This window comes from Muntiacus reevesi, chromosome 3 (assembly GCF_963930625.1).
Source record: "Muntiacus reevesi chromosome 3, mMunRee1.1, whole genome shotgun sequence".
Taxonomy (NCBI): domain Eukaryota; kingdom Metazoa; phylum Chordata; class Mammalia; order Artiodactyla; family Cervidae; genus Muntiacus; species Muntiacus reevesi.
In genome coordinates, this window is record NC_089251.1 from 117,671,806 (window position 1) to 117,695,347 (window position 23,542).

Genomic DNA, 23,542 nt, shown 5'->3' on the forward strand with positions numbered 1-23,542 from the left:
CCTGAAGTAACTCAGGACAGTACTTCAGCAGCACTGAAAAGGCTACTCAGAAGGTACTGAAAATTGTGACATGTATTTCATGAACTCGGAGTCCCTGTTATCAAATAAAAAGTCTGCTTAAAATTTTCATTACTTTGGGGAAGACTTTTTTATCTTTTACTTGGGAAATTGTAAAACAATCACAAAGTAGAAAGATGGAATGAATGTATACTCATCACTCAAATTCAATAATTACCAATTAATACTCAAAGTTATTTCATCTACTCCTACACACACACTGCACTTCACCGCCCCCATACACACATACATATACTAAATCATGCTGAAGCATGTGAGACTTTTAATTTCCCTTTTAAAAACGCTAAATTACAAGTCATAAATGGTAAAATATTCTACTCGGCAAACAATTCAATAAAAACTACTATTATCACTTAAGGCCTTTACTTACATAAAGCACACATTTTATGGAGCAAGGTTATCATAACAGGTTTAGTCCAAATTTCACGCTGTGTTATAGAAGCAACTAATTTAATCATTGAGCTGAAAAATAACTCATCCACCATCTATATGCAAAATGTGAGTGATAATCAAAGCCATCATTGAGCCACTTACACTAATCTCAAATTTAATAAGAAAAAGGAAAAAAGCTACAAAGTTTATTCATATGGTCAATTTTACCGTGGCAGTTTGGAAAAATATGTGACTTTCAAAAATCTTTAATCAACTGGGCAAAATGACTAGAATATACAAGAATTTAAAGCAGTCTTCCCTAGGTTCATATTATTTCAAATGCCAGTTTCCATGAAAACTATTTTTTAAACATTAAACAAGAGATTAATATTAACTTGGCTTCTATTAGTTCTTTACTCTTTTTTACTGTCAGTTCTATCTGATTTTCTTCTCAGGAAGGTGTTGCTGCACCAATGCCTACTCTCAGGGCGGCAGCCACAAACATCTGGAACTTACTACCTACAGACATGGTTGATGGCATCACCGACAGGATGGACATAAGTGTGAGGAAGTTCCAGGAGTTGGTGATGGACAAGGAAGTCCGGCGAGCTGCAGAATATGGCGTCGCAAAGAGTCGGACACAACTGAGTGACTGAACTGAACCTACATTCAGCCCCAAGCAAGATAAGGTCTCACTAAGGATCCTGCTCCTGCCTCCAACACCTGGTCGCCATGGTATCTCGCAGGATACTCCAGAAGAAGACATGCAAACTCAGAAGCAGTCGTACTGTTCCCTCAAAGTCACAGAGAAGAATTCTAGCATCATTCAAGGAACCTAGAAGAATGCCAGACCCAAAATTCTAAATAGCAAAATGCAGACCACAGAGAGAAAGACAAGGGCACTTTAATGACACTAAGCCAATCTGCGGATTTTGGATCTGGTCTGTCGGGTGAACGCCCTGTATTGGGAGATCTGAAAGAGGCCTTACAAAGACAGACTGATGCCAGTCCTTCTTTCTGTGGAGAAACGATGTTCCATGTTCACACCATTCAACATAAGTTTGAAAGATGGTGACTCTAGGGTCTGCAGGCTTTTCAAAACTCTGTTTCCAAGATAAAAACCTCTACCACTCATAAGACCATCACCATGGATTTAATAATTAATAACTTCAGGTAGATAGCAGAGAAACAGGACAATCCAAGAAAACAAATAACCAAAACAATTCCAAAAATATTGAAACGCAACAAAGGCAGACCTGCGGCCTTCCTTCTCCTTGCTGCTTCAAAAACAGAACTCAAAACAGCAGCACTGGAATCCTTGTTTCTCAGGGAGACAAAACAAACCTAAAGTCTACAGGTACCAGAAAATAAGCCTGGCATTGACTTCCACTCCAGAGCTTGAATTTCCCAGCACTGACATAAACCTTCCCAGCAGATGAGCAGAACATGCGACAGCATCTCCACAGCAAAGTTTGGAATCTTGGGGTTACTTTAAAACTTCAGCTATTAGAGTTCAACCTGTCACTTATAAGAAGCTCCATCATTAAGACCTTGCTACTTCCAGATCCACATAAAACAGAAAACCTATATTCACACAGAGCCTCTGTGTACACGGCATTAATCCAGATGTGAGGAATTCCAAAGTTATGATTCCCACGGCAACTGTAATCTTGGCAAACCCACACACATGTATTTTGTACTACTTCAGATGGCAGTGACCTTAAAAAGAACAAAGCACATTTTAATCTCCACAACTAATTACAAAGAAAAACTCCCAGACAGATCGGAGATCAGAAAATTACCTTCCTTCAGAGAGAGTGGAGCTGTTTCTTTGAGACAATTAACAAAGACTAGACCAAGCAATGAAGAACATTATGCTGGAACAATTCTTACCTGGCCTGAAGGACAAGGGCCAGACAACTTAACGGGGTTTCCTCTAAACACTCACTTCTAACTTGCTAAGACAACCAGATGTTCGATATTTAGAACTTCATTTCAAATATTTAATACTTTCAAAAAGTAACTTAAATGCTTATCAGATGCAGAATAGGCTCAATTTTAGTTCTCACTTGAAGCAACAGATGAAATATTTAAGTATTACTAAATAGATCATCTGTTGTAAAACAAGTCAAATAATACTTGCTTATGGCAGTTAACACAGAGAATGGTTCCCTGGTTCTTAATTTAAGGTTAAAATGCCAGTTTCCAGAAAGCTGAGTACTACTAGAACAGGCTAAAAGGCTAATGGAAGAAAGCAGAATTTAGTGGTTAAAAGACTTCTGAAGCCAAAAAGCCCAGGTTTGAATCTTTTTCTACTACTTAAAAGTTGTGGCTTTCGGCAAGTTACTTAATGTCTCTGGGCCTGTTTCACTATCTAAAAGGGGCAGTAAGAAAACCTAGCATGTGGAGCTGTCTTGAGTATTAAATGAGGTAATATATGCAAAGTTTTCAGAGCAGTACCTGGCAGACAGTAAGCACTCAATAATCATCCCCTGGTAGCTCAGCTAGTAGAGAATCCACCCACAATGCAGGAGACTCCAGTTTGATTTTTAGGGTGGGAAAGTTCCCCTGGAGAAGGGATAGGCTACCCACTCAAGTATTCATGGGCTTCCCTGGTGGCTCAGAGGTAAAGAATCTGCCTGCAATGCGAGAGACTTAGGTTTGATACCTGGGTTGGCAAGATCCTCTGGAGGAGGGCACGGCAACTCACTCCAGTATTTTTGCCTGGAGAATCCTATGGACAAAGGAGCCTGGTGGACTACAGTCTATTAAGTCACAAAGAGTCAGATACGACTTAACGACTAAGCACACATTATTAATGTAACGCTATTTATTTTACCTTGGCAGCAATCTTTATTTGATAAACCAGCACCCACACAAAAAGATTTTAAAAAAATAAAAATAATTTTAATACTATAATAACATTTTAACCAGTCTCTTTAGCACAACAATAATAAATGACCTTCTCTCCTCTTGCCTCTGTCCTCTACCTGTCTTGTAACTAAAGACAAAATCCGAACTCCTCAGCCAAACACTCAAGTTGCTCCATCATCTCTGCTAGCCCTTCTTGGCTCAACAACCTGCATACTCCTATAAGAACCTTCTGTTTCAACCAATTTTCTCAAAGTCCTCTAAATACGCCTCGTACTCATTCAACAAGCATCTGAGAATCTACGGAGTCAAGCAGTGTGCTAACATTATATGCAAAGATGAAGACACAGAGTCTGCCCTTAAAAGAACACAGAATATAGTAGAAAAATACATAAGCAAAAATAGTTTCAGTAGACTATAACTATAGTCACAAAAGAGCAAAGGGTAGGGTAGCTGCACAGAACGGAGTTGATCAATTCTGTAGATGAAAAAGTTCCCTCAGGGAGGCTCTGCTCTGCTCAGTCATGTCCAATTCTCTGCAAACCCATGGACTGTAGACCACCAGGCTCCTCTGTCCATGGAATTTTCCAGGCAAGAATACTAGAGTGGGTTGCCATTTCCTCCTCCAGGGGATCTTCCCGACCCAGATATGGAATCCACATTAACTCCTGTGTCTACTGCATTGCAGGCAGATTCTTTACCATTGAGCCATTAAGGAAGCCCAAGAAGACGTAAAAACCTATACTAGATCTTTAACCAGAAAAGAAACTAAAAAATCCTGCCAAAGGCCCACAAGCCCTCCCTGAAATGCATCGGGTTCAGATAGTTTCAGAGACAGGTAATTTCAGTGTTATTTAAACTGCTGGGGGATGAGAGTTAAAGTTAAAAAAACTTTTGGATAAATAATAAACTTGCTACCAAGTGTGACAAAGAGAGAACACACACTCTTTCACATACAGAATTACAGAAGAACTTTTGTTATGAACATAATTGCAAAACCCAAAATAAAATAAAAAATCTATCCAACATTTAAATTTTAAAAATATATTCCATGCATGCATGGTATAGAATGTTTATTCTAACATTAAGAACTCTGTTAACATATTCACTATATAGTAAATTAATGCAATGGAACCAAGCCATCAACAAGCTAAAAGACAAAAGGCACTGATCAAGCCCAACATCCATTTCCTTTTCTTTATACTTGGAGCAAGGATTACTATCAAACTCCACTCTCTGGGCCAGACACCCTTGCCACTCACACAGTACACGACCTACATCTGTGAATTCATTGGCCAGCCAACAGCCTCAACTCCAAGCTCTAACAATGTGCACCCAACTCACATTCTTAATTAAGACTTCTTAGTAACTAGGACTAAAAAGAAATTTTCTTCTAATATGATAAGATCTATCTCAAGGAAGCAACATCACTTACGTAGCATTCAGACCAAAAATAATACATAATTTGAATCTAATCATGGGGAAACACCAGACAAACCAGATGAGGAACATCATATTTAAAAAGAAAAAAGGTGTCTTCTTCAAAAACTATCATGTCATAAAAGACAAAAAAGACTACAGAACTGTTCCAGATTAAAGGAGACATGAGAAACATGACAACTAAATACCACGTGTGATCCCACAACAGATCCTGTCCTCGAGGGGGAAAGATTCTGAAAGAGACTTCACTGGATCAACTGACAACTTGTAATAGAGGGCATATATGAGTAAACTCCGGGAGTTGGTGATGGACAGGGAGGCCTGGCGTGCTGCAGTCCATGGGGTCGCAAAGAGTTAGACACCACTGAGCGACTGAACTGAACAGATGATCAAAGTTGTATCAATGTTAAATGAACTAAGTTGGTAACTTTTCTTTAGGTGTGTAAAAAATAGCCCTACTCTTGGAAAATACTCACTGAAGTATTTAGGGGTAATTGTGTGCAATCATGCACAATGATCTCAAGAAGCTCAAGAAAATTTTTATTTTATATATGTGTGTGTGCCTGTGCATGTGTGTGTAGAGGATGAGAGAGAGGGAGGGTGAGCAAGCACACAAAGGGTATATGCACTCTTGGGCATTTATCCCAGAGAAATGAAAACTTAGATTCACACAAAAACCTGCATATGCATGTTTATAGCAACTTTATTCATAACAGCCAAAGATTGAAAACAACCCAGCTGCCTTTCAACAGATGAATGGTTAAATAAGTGATGGTACATCCATGCCATGGAATACCTACCACTCAGCAGTAAAAAGGAACAAACTATTGATACATGCAACAACCTGGGGAAATCACAAGGGAACTATGTTGAGTGAAAAAGGGAACTATGTTGAGTCTCAGAGATTATATACTACGCATCTTGTTCCATGTACAAAGCATTCTTGAAACAACAAATTAGAGATGAGTTTAGTGGCTGCCAGGGTTCAGGGAGGCAAAAAGCGAGGGAAATGACTACGGCTGTGAAAGTATAAGACAAGAGATCCTCGGGAAGGGACTATTCTCTGTCTTGACTGTGGTGGTAATCACACAAATCTACAGATGTGACAGAATGAAATACACACACACATAGAGTACAAGTAAAACTGGTAAAATTGCAATAAGATGCATGAGTTGTATCGATAAATCAATTTCCGAGCTGTGTTATACTATAGCTCAACAAGAGGAAACTGGGTGAAACGCACACAGGATCTCTCTCTATTATTTCTTACAACTGCATGTCATTCCCCAAGTACCTCAAAATAAACAGCCTAATTTAAAAGTAAAGTTTAAAAGGGATAAAAGTTAAGACGAAAAACAGCCACAGAAAATAATTCATGAATAATGGTAAAGCACTAGAGGCATTCCAAGAACAGGAAAAGGCTGCCAGCTATAATACTGTTATTCAGTATTGTTCTAAAGAAGCTAGCTATTGCTATATGACAAAAAGGATAATATAAATATTAAAAAAGAGACAAAATGATCAATTATAAATGAAATCATCGTCTACCTAGAAAATCCAACATAACCAAGTGATAAAGTATTACAATATGAGTTCAGTAGTGTCCAAATACAACACAGATGGTTGTTATCTGGAACTGACTAACTTAGGGTTTTTCAACTTTACAACGGTGTGAAAGCGACACACATTCTGTAGAAACTCTACTTCGAATTTTGGTCTTTTCCCAGGCTAGTGCTATATGGGAGATGATCAACTGTGATGCTGAATAGCAGCAATGAGCTGCAACAAGCAGTCATCCACACCCTTACAAGGGTGACCAACTGACACACTTACAATCATTCTGGACCCAGACAACCCTTCTGTTCTTCACTTTCAGTACAGCATTCAATAAATTTCATGAGCTATTCAACATTTTATTATAAAGTAGACTTTGTGTTAGATGATTCTGCACCCACTAAAAGCTAACATAAGTGTTCTGAACGCATTTAAGGTGACAAGGCTATGCTATGATGTTAAATAGGTTAAGTGAAGTTAAGTGACTTAAGTCACTCAGTCATGTACAACTCTTTGCGACCCCATGGACTAATATAATACAGTCCATGGAATTCTCTAGGCCAGAATACAGGAGTGGGTAGCTGTTCCCTTCTCCAGGGCATCCCGACCCATGAATCAAACTGGGGTCAGATTCTTTACCAACCGAGCCACAAGGAAAGCCCAGTTAGGTAGGTTAGGTGCAATAATGGAGAAGGAAATGGCAACCCACTCCAGTACTCTTGCCTGGAAAATTCCATGGATGGAGGAACATGGTAGGCTACAGTCCATGGGATCACAAAGGGTCGGACACATCTGAGCAAATTCTCTGGTTCACTGATTGAGAAGTAATCCCAGATGATACCACTCTAATGGCAGAAAGGGAAGAAGAACTAAAAAGTCTCTTGATGAGGGTGAAAGAGAAGAGTAAAAAAGTCGGTTTGAAATTGAACATTCAAAAAATTAAGGTGATGGCATCCAGTCTCATCACTTCATGGCAAATAGAAGGGTAAAAAGTGGAAGCAGTGACAGAGTTTATTTTCTTGGGCTCCAAAAGCATTGCAGGCAGTGACGGCAGCCATGAAATTAAGACACTTGCTCCTTGAAGGAAAAGCTACACTAACCTAGACAGAGTATTAAAAAGCAAAGACATCACTTTGCCAGCAAAGGTCCATCTAGTCAAAGCTATGATTTTTCCAGTAGTCATGTATGGATGTGAGGATTGGACCAAAAAGAAGGCTGAGTGCCAAAGAACTGATGTTTTCAAACTGTGGTGCTGGAGAAGACTCTTAAGAGGCCTTTGGACTACAAGGAGATCAGACCACTAAATCTTAAAGGAAATAAATTCTGAATATTCATTGGAAGGACTGAAGCTGAAACTCCAATACTTGGGCCACCTGATTCGAAGAGCCGACTCACTGGAAAAGACCCTGACGCTGGGAAAGATAGAAGGCAGCAGAAGAAGGGGACACCAGAGGATCAGATGGTTAGAGAGCATCACCAACTCAACGGACATGAATTTGAGCAAACTCCTGGAGATAGTGGAGGACAGAGGAGACTGGTGTGCTATAGTCCATGGGATCTCAGAGTCGGATGTGACTTAGAGACTGAACAAGGACCCCATCATAAGGAAGATCTGTATATAAAAGTCAATAGTCTTTTTATTATATTCCACTAATAATCAATTTCCATGGGGCCGCAAAGAGTTGGACACAACTGAGTGATTGAACTGAATAACTGTCAGGGAAATAATCAAATAGAAAATTTTGTTTAAAAAAAAGAATTTTGTTCTATTTATATATACTTTTAAATTGTTTACATAAGTCATTTGCAATGATTTTTTAATACTTAAATTTTTTCCCCAGGAATATAATGACCATGTACCTCTAATAAGCTTCTCCAAAACAACGTATTCCCAGTTCTCCCCCATTAAGTACTGTGTTTATTTTCCTCTGATTTGCTCTTCCTCAGTATTCAGTCCACACTTCACTTGAGAACCCAAAGATTCTAGAAAGCAGATTCAAATCTATTTTCCAGTTCCCCAAAGCTTCAAGTACTTGGAACAAGCCTAAGCCAGATATAAAAATGAGGATCTACGGTTTCTTCCAGTTCTGAATCTCCATCTTGCCAGGAGCTAGAATCCCTTCAATCAGCTCTAGGAGACTCTAAGTGTGCATCCTTCTGCAGACCTCAGGAGCATCTTCAAGAGGCTTCTCTCCCCTATGAATTCCAATTTCACAGTCAGTGAAGCTCATTCTAGAGTAGAACCACATTTAATCCATCCATTTCTAGTCAGGGCCTCTCATATGAGCCCCCATTTCAAATTCATGCTGCTGCTAAACCACCATCAGCCCAATCCATTTCCTCCAGGTGGATTTGTTGTGTGGTGCATCCTACATAAAAGTCAAGACCATGTCTCAATCCTTACAAAGAGTCTTTATACACTCCCACTAAGTTCCAGGTCTCCCAGGATAATAAGAAACATCCTCAGTTAAGAAGCAAAAAGGATAGAGAAAAATAAATTATTTTCATAGTTCTTGAAGAGCATGGAGCCTATCAGAGAAGGAAAGAATGGCATACAATTTTAAGAAAAGGAAGAATTTCTTTCATCTGTATTTTAATATAAATTCAACTCTCTCATAACATTTTCATTCCAAAAACAGCAGGGCATTAAGTTCTCAAGTGAATAATGGCACTGACCTACACCATCCTAAAAATGTCAACAGTCTAGCAATGAACCATCTCTTTAATTATCTTTGCTTCTCAAAGTGTAAGAAAGGAAACTCCCACTCAGATACAGCACATTCATAAAGACCATTCTCTTCAGAAAGTAGGATTACTAAGGATTCTCACTTTAATGCATACATTTTAGTAATGTTTGATTTTTTTCTTCCTTATAAGAACATGAACTACTTTTGTCAAACAACATTAGATATACACATACATGTACACATATATTTTTAACTCTATTCACTAATAATAAAAACAACCTAAATTTGTTGACTAAAAATAATTATGCTTTCTCATAAATCAAGTTGGTTCAGTAATTTACGAGGTTTTCAATATTCACAGATAATATGAATGCCCATCTTGAAAAATCTCAAAGGATAAACTCACAAATTATTAAGACTAATGATTTCAAAGAATGACAGAAAAGGCAGATTCAACAACAAAATATTATCAACAAAATTCCTATATGCCCACAATAATTAATTTAAAAATATGAGAGGATAAAAGATCAATTCTAAGTAACAACCAAAATCACAAAATGTTGAGGAATTGAGACTTCCATGGCAGTGCAGTAGTTAAAACTCCATGCTTCCAATGCATGGGGCACAAGTCAGATACCTGGTCAGGAAACAAAGATCTCAAATTCCACCCGGCAAGGCCAAAAAAAAAAAAAAAAAAAAAAAAACTCTAGAACCAATATTAATAAGATTGATACAAGATTTTATTTAAATTTTCAAATTATTTTTAAAAATATACAAGACCTAAACAAATAAATCCTGCTCTTGCCTAAAATGACTCAATATTATATAGATGTTAGTTGCAAATTAGTCAAAAAATTCAACACAACCACAATTGAATTCCAGTCACAACTTTTTTACAGAAACTAAGAAGCTGATCTTAAAAATCAAATGGAAGAAAAAATGGGCAAAGAATGTGAATAGACATTCTTTCAGAAATGATATATTAATAGCCAAGAAGTTCATGAAAAGACGTCCAACGTCATTAGTCATTAAAAAATGCAAATCAAAAACAACAAGGCTCCATTCATACTCAAATCTAGAAAATAACTCCTAGACACCTGTTGGTGGTGGTTTTAATCACTGAGTTGTCTCTGAATCTTTGCGACCCCATGGACTGTAGCCCTCCAGGTTCCTCTGTCCATGGGATTTCCCAGGCAAGAATACTGGAGTGGGCTGCCATTTCTTCTCCAGGGGATCTTCCCAACCCAGGGAATCAAACCTGTGTCTACTTGCACTACAGGCAGATTCTTTACCGCTGAGCCCACCAGGGAAGCTCAGTCACGTGATAGGGAGTTAGAAAATCCTTGATTTTCATCTTCTATTATGAAGCTGCATTAACGAGGAATTCATAGGGGTAGAGAGGGTTTACAGCAAAAGACATGTGTGTGCTCTTTGATGAAACTCACTGAGAACCACTAGTGATCACTTCAGGGGGCTCCAGAAAGAAGGGCACTTGTCAGAACTGAAGAGTAAAAAGGTTTGCTGAAGATAATTAAAAGGCCTGCAAGAAGAATGATGTGACTTGAACAATAAGACATTTTTCCATTAATTATTTTTTAACCACCTGAAACATAATGAAATCCTGGATGAAACCTCAGCTCTCAATTCCTTTGAGATACAAAGATCAGAGTAAGTCCAGTTGAGCACTTGAAGTGTCAGGACCAATTCTGCATGTGGTGGGCAGTTGTGAGTTCAAAGACAGTTATCACATGTACTCCTCCCTACCAGCCAGAAGTAAAAAAAAGTACCAAAGAAACAGGCTTGGGCTCTGCCCACAACACTGTCATTTGAGCATTCCTTTCATTAGAACAATACAAGATTATACAATGACCCTTAAGTTGAAGCAGGATTCTAGATGCCTGAGAAAGTGGGATACTCTTAGGGTATGGTAAGCTGACTGCTGACACAATCAATAAATGAATTAGCGTAAAGTATGCTGACTTCTTTGGAAGGAATTTTATGAACACAAGATTTAAGACTTCTTATACAACAAGCAATGCAATCATAAGTACTAATAAAGGTTGGATGGCATCACCGACTCAATGGGCATGAGTTTGAGCAAACTCCGGGAGTTGGTGATGGACAGGGAGGCCTGGAGTGCTGCAGTCCATAGGGTCGCAAAGAGTTGGACACGACTGAGCAACGGAGCTGAACTGAAGGGTGCTATGAACTGAGGGCGGTGTTGGAGAAGACTCTTGAGAGTCCCCTGGACTGCAAGGAGATCCAACCAGTCAATCTTAAAGGAAATGAGTCCTGAATATTCACTGGAAGGACTGATGCTAAAGCTGAAACTCCAATATTTGGCCACGTGATGCAAAGAACTGACTCACTGGAAAAGACCCTGATGCTGGGAAGGATTAAAGGCAGGAGGAGAAGGGGACGACAGAGGATGAGATGGTTGGATGGCATCACTGACTCGATGGACATGAGTCTGAGCAAGCTCTGGGAGTTGGTGATGGACAGGGAAGCCTGGTGTGCTTCTGTCCATAGGGTCTTAAAAGAGTCAGACACAACTGAGCAATTGAACTGAAGACTGCTATGTAAGAAAATTATTAATCAATCAATAAACCTAGAAATGAATTATGTGCAAGACTGTACTAAGGAATGAAGGGAAATTCTAAAGTCTACATCTCTGAATCAGAAATGACAAGATACATAAAAAAGCTGTGTTAGGGACTTCCTTGCTGATCCAAGGGTTAAGAATCTGCCTTGCAATGCAGGGGACGGGACGTAGGTTCAATCCCCAGTCTGAGAACTAAGATCCCACATGCTGCAGAGCAACTAAAACCCACGCACTGCAACTATTAAGCCAGTACGCCACCACTACAGAGTCCACACGCTGCAGCCAGGGCCCGAAATAGTTAATAAATATATTTTTAAAAACTTTTGTTAAAGCCAGACATCAAAGATACTCCACAATTCAGTCTAACCTCCCTAGTTGTCTGCTTTCCATACTCATACCCAATTCAGCTAAACACATGCCTTACTCTTCCAAACCCCACATGTTGCAATACACTCTTCTCTCCTCAAATGCTTCACCCTCCTTAGAGCAACAAGCAAAATCTCACCTTTCCGTGAATGCTCATCCCAAATGCCTTCTGAGTTCCTAGAAGTCTTTTATGACCTATATACTCCCTTATGATCTTTCATAATCCTTCTTTATGGTTCCATCCCTTCTCTTACTTCTGTTTTAGTCATACACTTGTCTTATCCCTGCTACTGAAGCAGGAGTAATGGAAGAGCAGAACTCGTAGAAAAATCTGGATTTTAACCCGAACATTAATTGCCTAACCTTGACCAAACCAAACTACTTAGCTTTCTTAAGCCTATATACAAATACACAAAACAGGGAAATCATTATGTATTTTGTATTACTTCATTAATAAACAGAGTATAATGTGTGGACTGTGTGCATGTAAGAAAGAGGAGCAGAAAAGACAAAGGAAAAAAGAGAATGTAGAAATATATAAGAATAATAGAAGAGGAAGGAAACTAGTAGTTATGAGAATTGTGTGTTTAAAAAGTTAAAGGGACTTCACTGGTTTGGTTTGACCCTGGTCGTAGCAGATCCCATGTGTGTGGTGACCACTAGGCCCCATCACCACGACTACGGAGCCTGCATTCCCGAGCACCAGAACCGCAACTGCTGAGACCACGCGCCATGACTACCGAGGCCTGCAGGCCCCGGGGCCCGCGCTCTGCAGCAAGGAAGGCCGCTGCAGTGCAGGGCCCACGCACCACACCTAGAGAGAGCCCACACACAACAACAAAACCTGAGTGCCGCCAAAATAAATGAGCTAATTTTAAAAACAAAAAGTTAAAGAAAAAACTGAACTTGTCAAGAGACAGTTGAAGACAAAAAAAAGGATCCAAAGCAAACTTTAAAAAATAAAAATGATGATGCCCACAGTAAAAAAAAAAAAAAAAAAAAAAAAAACTACCCTGGATGGGATTAACAGCAGATTAAACAGCTGCTGATGAAAAATTAGTTAACTTGAAGAAAAGCAATAGGGGGACTTCCCCGATGGTCCAATGGCTAAGACTCCACATTCCCAATGCAAGGGTCCCTGGTCAGGGCTCACAGATCCCACAAGCTGCAAACAACACGCAGCAGAGCCAAATAAATAAACAAAATAAATGAATATTAAAAAAATAAAAACTAAAGGAAGTCCTTAAAGCAGAAAGAAATGGTATTAGATGCAAATCTGGATCTACAGAAAAGGAAGAGAACTAGTAAAAGTAACTTATTGGTAAATATAAAAATTTTATCCTTAAAGTTTAAGTCTGTTTAAAAGACAACTGATTATTTATGAATAATAATAACAACATATACTGGAATTGATCACATATGTAGAAGTAAAACCTTTTTGGCCAACCCAATAATTGACCATATTAACAACTTAAAAATGAAAAAACATATGACCACCTCAGTAGACGCAGAAAAAGCACCTGATGGAATCCAACATTGGTTTCTGATTTTAAAAAAACACTTAGTGCTCGCTTCAGCAGCACATATACTAAAATTGGAACGATAAGGAGAAGATTAGCACGGCCCCTGCGCAAGGATGACACGCAAATTCGTGAAGCATTCCATATTTTTGTACTGGCACAAAGACAGAAATATAGATCAATGGAACAGAAGAGAAAGCCCAGAGATAAATCCACGAACCTACGGACACCTTATCTTCAACAAAGGAGGCAAGGATATACAATGGAAAAAAGACAACCTCTTTTACAAGTGGTGCTGGGAAAACTGGTCAACCACTTGTAAAAGAATGAAACTCGAACACTTTCTAACACCATACACAAAAATAAACTCAAAATGGATTAAAGATCTAAATGTAAGACCAGAAACTATAAAACTCCTAGAGGAGAACATAGGCAAAACACTCTCCGACATAAATCACAGCAAGATCTTCTGTGACCCACCTCCCAGAATATTGGAAATAAAAGCAAAAATAAACAAATGGAACCTAACGAAACTTAAAAGCTTTTGCACAACAAAGGAAACTATAAGTAAGGTGAAAAGACAGCCCTCAGATTGGGAGAAAATAATAACAAATGAGGAAACAGACAAAGGATTAATCTCAAAAATATACAAGCAACTCCTGAAGCTCAATTCCAGAAAAATAAACGACCCAATCAAAAAATGGGCCAAAGAACTAAACAGACATTTCTCCAAAGAAGACATACAGATGGCTAACAAACACATGAAAAGATGCTCAACATCACTCATCATCAGAGAAATGCAAATCAAAACCACAATGAGGTACCATTACACGCCAGTCAGGATGGCTGCTATCCAAAAGTCTACAAGCAATAAATGCTGGAGAGGGTGTGGAGAAAAGGGAACCCTCTTACACTGTTGGTGGGAATGCAAACTAGTACAGCCACTATGGAAAACAGTGTGGAGATTTCTTAAAAAACTGGAAATAGAACTGCCATATGACCCAGCAATACCACTTCTAGGCATACACACTGAGGAATCCAGATCTGAAAGAGACACGTGCACCCCAATGTTCATCGCAGCACTGTTTATAATAGCCAGGACATGGAAGCAACCCAGATGCCCATCAACAGATGAATGGATAAGGAAGCTGTGGTACATATACACCATGGAATATTACTCAGCTGTTAAAAAGAATTCATTTGAATCAGTTCTAATGAGATGGATGAAACTGGAGCCCATTATACAGTGAAGTAAGCCAGAAAGATAAAGAACAATACAGTATACTAACACATATATATGGAATTTGGAAAGACGGTAACGATAACCCTATATGCAAAACAGAAAAAGAGACACAGAAGTACAGAACAGACTTTTGAACTCTGTGGGAGAAGGTGAGGGTGGGATGTTTTGAAAGAACAGCATGTATATTATCTATGGTGAATCAGATCACCAGCCCAGGTGGGATGCATGAGTCACGTGCTCGGGCCTGGTGCAGTGGGAAGACCCAGAGGAATCAGGTGGAGAGGGAGGTGGGAGGGGGTATCAGGATGGGGAATACGTGTAACTCTATGGCTGATTCATATCAATGTATGACAAAACCCACTGAAAAAAAATAAAAAATTAAAAAAATTTAAAAAAAAAAAACACTTAGCAAACTAGGAAGAGAAGGAAACTTCTTTACTGACAAAGAACATATACCAAAAGCCTATAACTATCATCACACTAGCAGTTGAAGACTGAATGCTTTCTTCTTAAGATCAAGAATAAAACAAATATATCTACTTCCATCACTTCTATTTAACATTGTACTGGAAATTAAAGCCAGCACAGAGAGAAAAAATTAAAGATTAAAAAGGAAGAAGTAAAACTGTATTCCCAGATGACATAATCTTTATGTAGCAAATCCAATGAAATCTATATTAAAATCTACTGGAATGAGTAAGCATAGACAAGCTGACAGAAAAATCAATGCACAAAAATCAATCATATTTCTGTACAGTCAAAAATATAAATTTTTAAATATCATCACTTTAATAAAATCAAAAATACAAAATACATAGAGCTAATTGTGACAAAAGACGTACAAGATATGCACAGTGAAAACTACAAAATATTGGTAACAGCAAGTATAGAAAACCTAAATAAATGTTCATGTGTTGGAAGATGTTAAGATGGCAATTCTCCCCAAATTATTTATAGATCCAATACAACCTGAATCAAATTCTCAAGCAGATTTTTTTGAAAAGTTGACAAGTTGATTGTAAAATTAACGTGAAATGAAAAGGATCTCAAAAAGCCAAAGTCTGGGGAAACAACAGCAAAGCTGAAGGACTTACACTGTCTGACTTCAAGTCTTTTTTATAAAGCTATAGTAATCAAATCATTGTAGTACTGGCATCAATACAGACCAACAGATGAATGAAAACAAATATGTACATAAATTTTCAACTGAGGTATAACCTAGGTACAAGGGAATTCAGTGAAAATAAAGTCTTTTCAATAAATAGTTCTAGAACAACCAGATTCCATATACTTAAAAAATGAACTCTGATCCATACTTTGCACTATGTATAAAAATTAACTCAAAGTAGATCACAAGTCTACAGTAAAGTGAAAGTATTAGTCGCTTAGTCCTGTCAGACTCTTTACAACCCCATGGACTGTAGCCCACCAGGCTTCTTTGTCCACGGAATTCTTCAGGCAAAAATACTGGAGTGGGTTGCCATTCCCTTCTCCAGGGGATATTCCTGACACAGGGATCGAACCCAGATCTCCTGCATTGCAGGCGGATTCTTTACCATCTGAGCCACCAGAGATATACGTCTAAAAGTAAAATCTAAAACTAAAGCTTCTAGAACATCACAAACATATTATTGTGAAAATAGGCAAAGAAAGTTTTTAAGCAAGAAAAGAAGAATCCATGAAAGAAAAAATTGTTAAGTTGTACTTCATCAAAATTAAGAACTGCTCTTTAAAAGTCATCATTTAAGAGAACAAAAAGAAATTAGGAGAAAACATGGTGGAAAGTTCTGACAAAACTGGAGAAAGGAATTCCACTGGAGAAAGGAATGTCAAACCACTTCAGTATTCTTGCCTTGAAAACCCCATGAACAGTGTGAAAAGGCAAAGAGATAAGACACTGAAAGATGAACTCCCCAGGTCAGTAGGTGCCCAATATGCTACTGGAGAAAACTGGAGAAATAACTCCAGAAAGAATGAAGAGACAGAGCCAAAGTGAAACACCACCCAGTTATGGATGTGACTGGTGATAAAAGTCAAGTCCGATGCTGTAAAGTACAACATTGCATAGGAACCTGGAATCTTAGGTCCATGAATCAAGGCAAATTGGAAGTGGTCAAACAGGAGATGGCAAGAGTAAACATCAACATTTTAGGAACCAGTGAACTAAAATGGACCAGAATAGGTGAAACGCCGGACTGAAACGCGTTTCATACGAAACGCCGGACTGGATGAAGCACAAGCTGGAATCAAGATTGCCGGGAGAAACATCAATAACCTTAGATATGCAGATGATACCACCCTTATGGCAGAAAGTGAAGAGAAATTAATTAACTCAGATGAATTAAATTCAACTAAATTCTTGTGGGCAAGAATCCCTTAGAAGAAATGGAGTAGCCCTCATAGTCAAGCAAAGAGTCCAAAATGCAGTACTTGGGTGCAAGAATGATCTTTGTTCATTTTCAAGGCAAACCATTCAATATTACAGTAACCCAAGGCTGTGCCCAAACCACTGATGCTGAAGAAGCTGATAGGTTTTATGAAGACCTATCAGACATTCTAGAACTAACACCAAAAAAAGATGTCCTTTTCATCACAGGGGACTGGAATACAAAAGTAGGAAGTCAAGAGATACCTGGACTAACAAACAAGTTTGGCCTTGGAATACAAAATGAAGCAGGGCAAAAGCTAACAGTTTTGCCAAGAGAACACACTGGTCATAGGAAATACCCGCTTCCAATGACACAAGAGAGGACTCTACACATGGACATCACCAGATGGTCAATACCAAAATCCTACTGATTACATTCTTTGCAGCTGAAGATAGAGAAGCTCTATACAGTCATCAAAAACAAGACCAGGAACTAATTGTGGCTCAGATCATGAACTCTATTCGGAAGTGACAAATAGATTCAAGGGATTAGATCTGATAGAGTGCCTGAAGAACTACAGGTTTAAGACACTGTACAGAGGGCAGTGATCAAGACCATCCCCAAGAAAAAGAAATGCAAAAAGGCAAAATGGCTGTCTGAGGAGGTCTTAAAAATAGCTGAGAAAAGAAGAGACGTGAAAGGCAAAGGAGAAAAGGAAAGATATACCCATTTGAATGCAGAGTTCCAAAGAATAGCAAGGAGAGTTAAGAAAGCCTTCCTCAGTGATCAATGCAAAGAAATAGAGGAAGACAACAGAATGAAAAGACTAGAGATCTCGTCAAGAAAATTTCAAGCAAACATACGCACAATAAAGGACAGAAACAGTATAGACCTAACAGAAGCAGAAGATGTTAAGAAGAGTTGGCAAGAATACACAAAAGAACTGTACAAAAAAGATCTTCATGACCCAGATATTCACGATAGTGTGATCACTCACCTAGAGCCATACATCCTGGAATGTGAAGTCAAAGGGGCCTTAGGAAGCATCATTGCAAACAAAGCTAGTGGAGGTGATGGAATTCCAGTTGAGCTATTTCAAATCCTGAAAGATGAAGCTGTGAAAGTGCACTCAATATGCCAGCAAATTTGAAAACTCAGCAGTGGCCACAGGACTGGAAAAGGTCAGTTTTCATTCCAATCCCAAAGAAAGGCAATCCCAAAGAATGCTCAAACTACCGCACTATTGCACTCATCTCACACGCTAGTGAAGTAATGCTTAAAATTCCCCAAAGCCAGGCTTCAATAGTACGTGAACACTGAACTTCCAGATGTTTAAGCTGGATTTAGAAAAGGCAGAGGAACCAGAGATCATATTGCCAACACCCACTGGATCAGCGAAAAAGCAAGAGAGTTCCAGAAAAATATCTACTTCTGCTTTATTGACTGCGCCAAAGCCTTTGACTGTGGATTACAACAAACTGTGGAAAATTCTTCAAGAGATGGGAATACTAGACCTCCTTACCTGCCTCCTGAGAAATCTGTATGCAGGTCAAGAAGCAACATTTAGAAGCAGATTCCAATTGGGAAATGAGTACGTCAAGGCTGTATATTGTCACCCTGCTTATTTAACTTATGCAGAGTACATCATACGAAACGCCGAACTGGATGAAGCACAAGCTGGAATCAAGATTGCCGGAAGAAACATCAATAACCTTAGATATGCAGATGATACCACCCTTATGGCAGAAAGTGAAGAGAAATTAAAGAGTCTCTTAATGAAAGCAAAACAGAAGCGTGAAAAAGCTGGCTTAAAACTCAACATTAAAAACTAAGATCAAGGCATCTGGCGCCATCACTTCATGGCCAATAGATGGGGAAACAATGGAAACAGTGATGGACTTACCTTCTTGGGATCCAAAATCACTGCAGATGGTGACTGCAGCCATGATATTAAAGCATGCTTGCTCCTTGGAAGAAAAGCTATGACCAACCTAGACAGCATATTAAAAAGCAGAGACTTTAATTTGCCAACAAAGGTCTATCTAGTCAAAGCTTTGGTTTTTTCAGTAATCATGTATGGATGTGAGAGTTGGACCATAAAGAAAGCTGAGTGCCACAGAATTGATGCTTTTGAACTGTGGTGTTGGAGAAGGCTCTTGAGAGTCTCTTGGACTGCAAGGAGATCAAACCAGTCAATCCTAAAGGAAATCAGGTCTGAATATTCATTGGAAGGACTGATGTTGAAGCTGAAGTTCCAATACTTTGGCCACCTGATGTGAAGAGCTGACTCATTGGAAAAAACCCTGATGCTGGGAAGGATTAAAGACAGGAGGAGAAGGAGACAACAGAGGATGAGATGGTTGGATGGTGACTTGATGGACATGAGTTCGAGTAAGCTCTGGGAGTTGGTGATAGACAGGGAAACCTGGCATGCTGCAGTCCATGGGTTCACAGAGTCAGACACAGCTGAGCGACTGGATTGAACTAAGGAGAAAACATTTGCAAATCCTGTGTCTGAAAAAGGATATACATCCAGAATATATAAAGAACTTCTAAAAATCAGAGATAAGAAAACACACCCAATTAAAAATGGACAAACTATTTTTTGTCCATTTCACCAAAGAAGTTATATGGATAGCAAATAAGCTCATGAAAAGACACACAACATCTTAGTCCCTAGAGAAATACAATTTAAAATCACCATGAGATACCATTCCACATCTATAAGAGAGGCTAAAATTGAAAAGACCGACCATGCCAAGTGTTGGCGAGGATGTGGGGGAACTGAACCTCTTATACATTGCTGGTGTTAAAGCAAAAGAGTACAGCCACTTTGAAAAATGCTGACAGTTTGTTTAAAAGTTAAGTCTGTTCCTACCACATGATCTAGCCACTTTACTTCTATGTGCTTAACCAAGAGAAATAAAAGTAAATATCTATACAGAAAGACTGGTACACAAATTTTCATAACAACATCATTTGTTACCAGCTAAAAATTGGAAATGACCAATATGTCCAACAATAGGTGAATGTATCAATATTGCAGTATATCCCTTCAAAGGAACAGTATTCAGCATTAAAGAGGAATCAACTACTGACATACTAAAGAATGAATATCAAAATAATTATGCTAAGTGAAAGAAGTATAACCATAAACTATATGATTCCATTTATATAACATTCTAAGAAATTCTAGGAAACAAAATTAATAGATAATTACAGAATGATCAGTGGTTGTCTTGGATGGGGGTCAAGGAGCCAAGGACGTAATGAAAGTTTTGGGGGTGATGGATATGTTCACTATCCTGTCTGTGATGACAGTACATATATCTATCAAAATTTTACAAATTGCAAATTTTTAATAAGTACTGTTTATATATGTTGACTATATCTCAGTAAATCAGCTTTGTAAAGACATGGTCTTAACCAATAATTAATAATGCTTCATGATCCAAACTGGTTTGTATTCAATCATTAAAAGTATTTCCTGCTAATAATGTATGTGCTAGTCACTCAGTCATGTCCAACTCTTTGAGATCCCATGGACTGTAGCCCACCAAGTTCCTCTGTCCATGGAATTCTCCAGGCAAGAATACTGGAGTGGGTTGCCATGCCCTTCTCCGGGGGATCTTCCCAATCCAGGCATCAAACCCAGGTCTCCTGCATTGCAGGCAGATTCTTTACCATATGAGTACCTGGAAAGCCCGAATAATGTATAGTTATAAAATTCATAGAGCATCTTTACTTCCAAAATCTTAAGGAAGACTGATTTGAACTGACAAAATTCAGTAAATCATGGAAACAAATGTCTTAATGTGGCAAAAGATACATGAACAATGCAAATATATTTTCATTTTTTAAGTGTAAGATAACTAAAAAGAATAACAACCTTGTAAATTGTGGATCTTAAATCGGATTAAACAAAAATAACCATGTGTTGTTATCGCCTTCCTGGTACAACCGTTACTACAGTTTCATATTCAACACTCTAAAACTAACTAAAGTGGACCATGGCAAAGAGAGAAAGAAGCAACTATTTCCCACGCAGAGAAATGCTCTCTAAAAGACATGAAGTTAAACAGAAATATTTGGAGCTTCTCTGCAAATCCCTCAGCACCTAGACAATCACTAGAGACCTCTTCCTCATCAAAGCCTAATGGGAGACAGAAACAATTAATTCAGTTTCATTAACGGAAGCCGGCTGCTGCTGCTGCTGCTAAGTCACTTCAGTTGTGTTCGACTCTGTGCAAATCCATAGACGGCAGGCTACCAGGCTCCCCAGTCCCTGGGATTCTCCAGGCAAGAACACTGGAGTGGGTTGCCATTTCCTTCTCCAATGCATGAAAGGGAAAAGTGAAAGTGAAGTCACTCAGGTGTCCGACTCCCAGCGACCCCACGGACTGCAGTCTACCAGGCTCCTCCGTCCATGGGAGTTTCCAGGCAAGAGTCCTGGAGTGGGTTGCCATTGCCTTCTCCGAAAGGAAGCCTGCAGAGGAACCTAAGGAGCAAAGTTCCTCAGTTAGCATTATATAACTTCCTGTCTCCTCCTGGTTTGGGCACCCAAGCTCTCAAGTCTAACAAATACGCCAACAGTTACTGTCCTTCATTTGAAGGATTCTTCAAACCACAGGGAACAGGTGACGTCCTACTGTATCCACCTGCTTCACTACTTGCCCTTTTCCTTACGGTTCCTTTAGATCTTAGGTTGATGTTGACGTATCTAGCATTCATGCTGAAATCAGAACCTGATTTAGAGAAGTAGGATGATTCAGTGTGGGATTCCCACGGGGTGGTAGTGGTAAAGAAAGTATTAGTTGCTCAGTCATGTCCAGCTCTTTGCCACCCCACGGACTACAGCCCACCAGGCTCCTCTGCCCATGGAATTCTCCAGGCAAGAATATTGGAGTGGGTTGCCATTTCCTTCTCCAAGTGGTAAAGAACACTTGCCAACGCAGGAGACTTAAGAGATGCGGGTTCAATCCCTGGGTCGGGAAGATCCCCTGGAGGAGAGTATGGCAACCCACTCCAGTATTCTTGCCTGGAAAATTCCATGGACAGAGGAGACTGATGAGCTATGGTCCATAGTGTCACAAAGAGTCTGAAGCGACTTAGCATGCACAATGCAGAGTTGTGGAAGGATTATGGACTTTGAAATCAGACATGGGTTCCTAAGTGCGTGCACGTCAAGTCATGTCAGTCGTGTCTGACTCTTTGCAACTGTATGGACCATAGCCTGCCAGGCTCCTCTATCCATGGGATGCTCCAGGCAAGAGTACTAAAGTGGAGTGCCGTGCCCTTCTCCAGGGGATCTTCCCGACTCAGGGATCAAATCTGGGTCTCCCGCAATGCAGGCACCAGGGAAGCCCGAACCCTGAGAACTGGTGTACAAAAAGGCACCAGTGTGTGATTCCACTGTTATGAGGTACTTCTAGCACTCAAGATCAGAGACAGAAAGTAGATGAATAGTTGCCAGAGGCTGGGAAGAATAGGAAGTCATGGTTTAATGGGCAAAGAGTTTCAGTTTTACAGGATGAATAGTTTTGGAGGTGAATGATGATTACTGCAAGACATTATGAATATATTTAATACCACTGAACAGCACACGGAAAACGGACAAGATGGCAAATTTTGGATTTTCTGTATTTTATCACAATTTTTTAAAATGGGGGGAAAAGTGTTTTTAGACTAGTGGCTGGCTGCACTTGACTAAATCTATGGGTTAATCACCTAATTGCAGCTCTGGGGCATCCAGTTCTTGCTACGGTTCCAATTAAATGCTCTCTGAAAAGTTCTTGTTGTCAAATCCTCCACCTCCTGTGACACAACACAGAAGAGCATGCTGTGTAGCTCCCACCACCCTCAGTCTCACAGAGGCAACAAGAATCCTGCCTGCGCTTCCTTTCAGTTCAGTTCAGTGCAGTCACTCAGTCGTGTCTGACTCTTTGCGACCCCATGAACCACAGCACACCAGGCCTCCTTGTCCATCACCAACTCCAGGAGCCCACCCAAACCCATGTCCATTGAGTCAGTGATTCCATCCAACCATCTCATCCTCTGTTGTCCCCTTCGCCTCCTGCCCTCAATCTTTCCCAGCATCAGGGTCTTTTCAAATGAGTCAGCTCTTCACATGAGGTGGCCAAAGTATGGGAGTTTCAGCTTCAGCATCAGTCCTTCCAATGAACACCCAGGACTGATCTCCTTTAGGATGGACTGGTTGGATCTCCTTGCAGTCCCAAGGGACTCTCAAGAGTCTTCTCCAACACCACACTTCAAAAGCATCAATTCTTCGGCACTCAGCTTTCTTTATAGGTCAACTCTCACATCCATACATGACCACTGGAAAAACCACAGACTTGACTAGACGGAACTTTGTTGGCAAACTAATGTCTCTGCTTTTTAATATGCTGTCTAGGTTGGTCACACCTTTCCCTCCTAGGAGT

At 39.5% G+C, this 23,542-nt stretch overlaps 1 protein-coding gene and 1 non-coding gene across 3 annotated transcripts in view; one reads left to right on the forward strand and one right to left on the reverse strand.

The window, feature by feature from the left end:
* The window catches only part of DIS3L2 (DIS3 like 3'-5' exoribonuclease 2), a 364,225-nt gene that overhangs the window by 333,669 nt on the left and 7,014 nt on the right, over positions 1 to 23,542 (reverse strand). The gene's annotated exons all lie outside the window — the stretch shown is intronic.
* Positions 13,535 to 13,641, forward strand: LOC136165649 (U6 spliceosomal RNA). Its single transcript, XR_010662653.1, has one exon. It is a non-coding gene; the product is annotated as a U6 spliceosomal RNA (small nuclear RNA).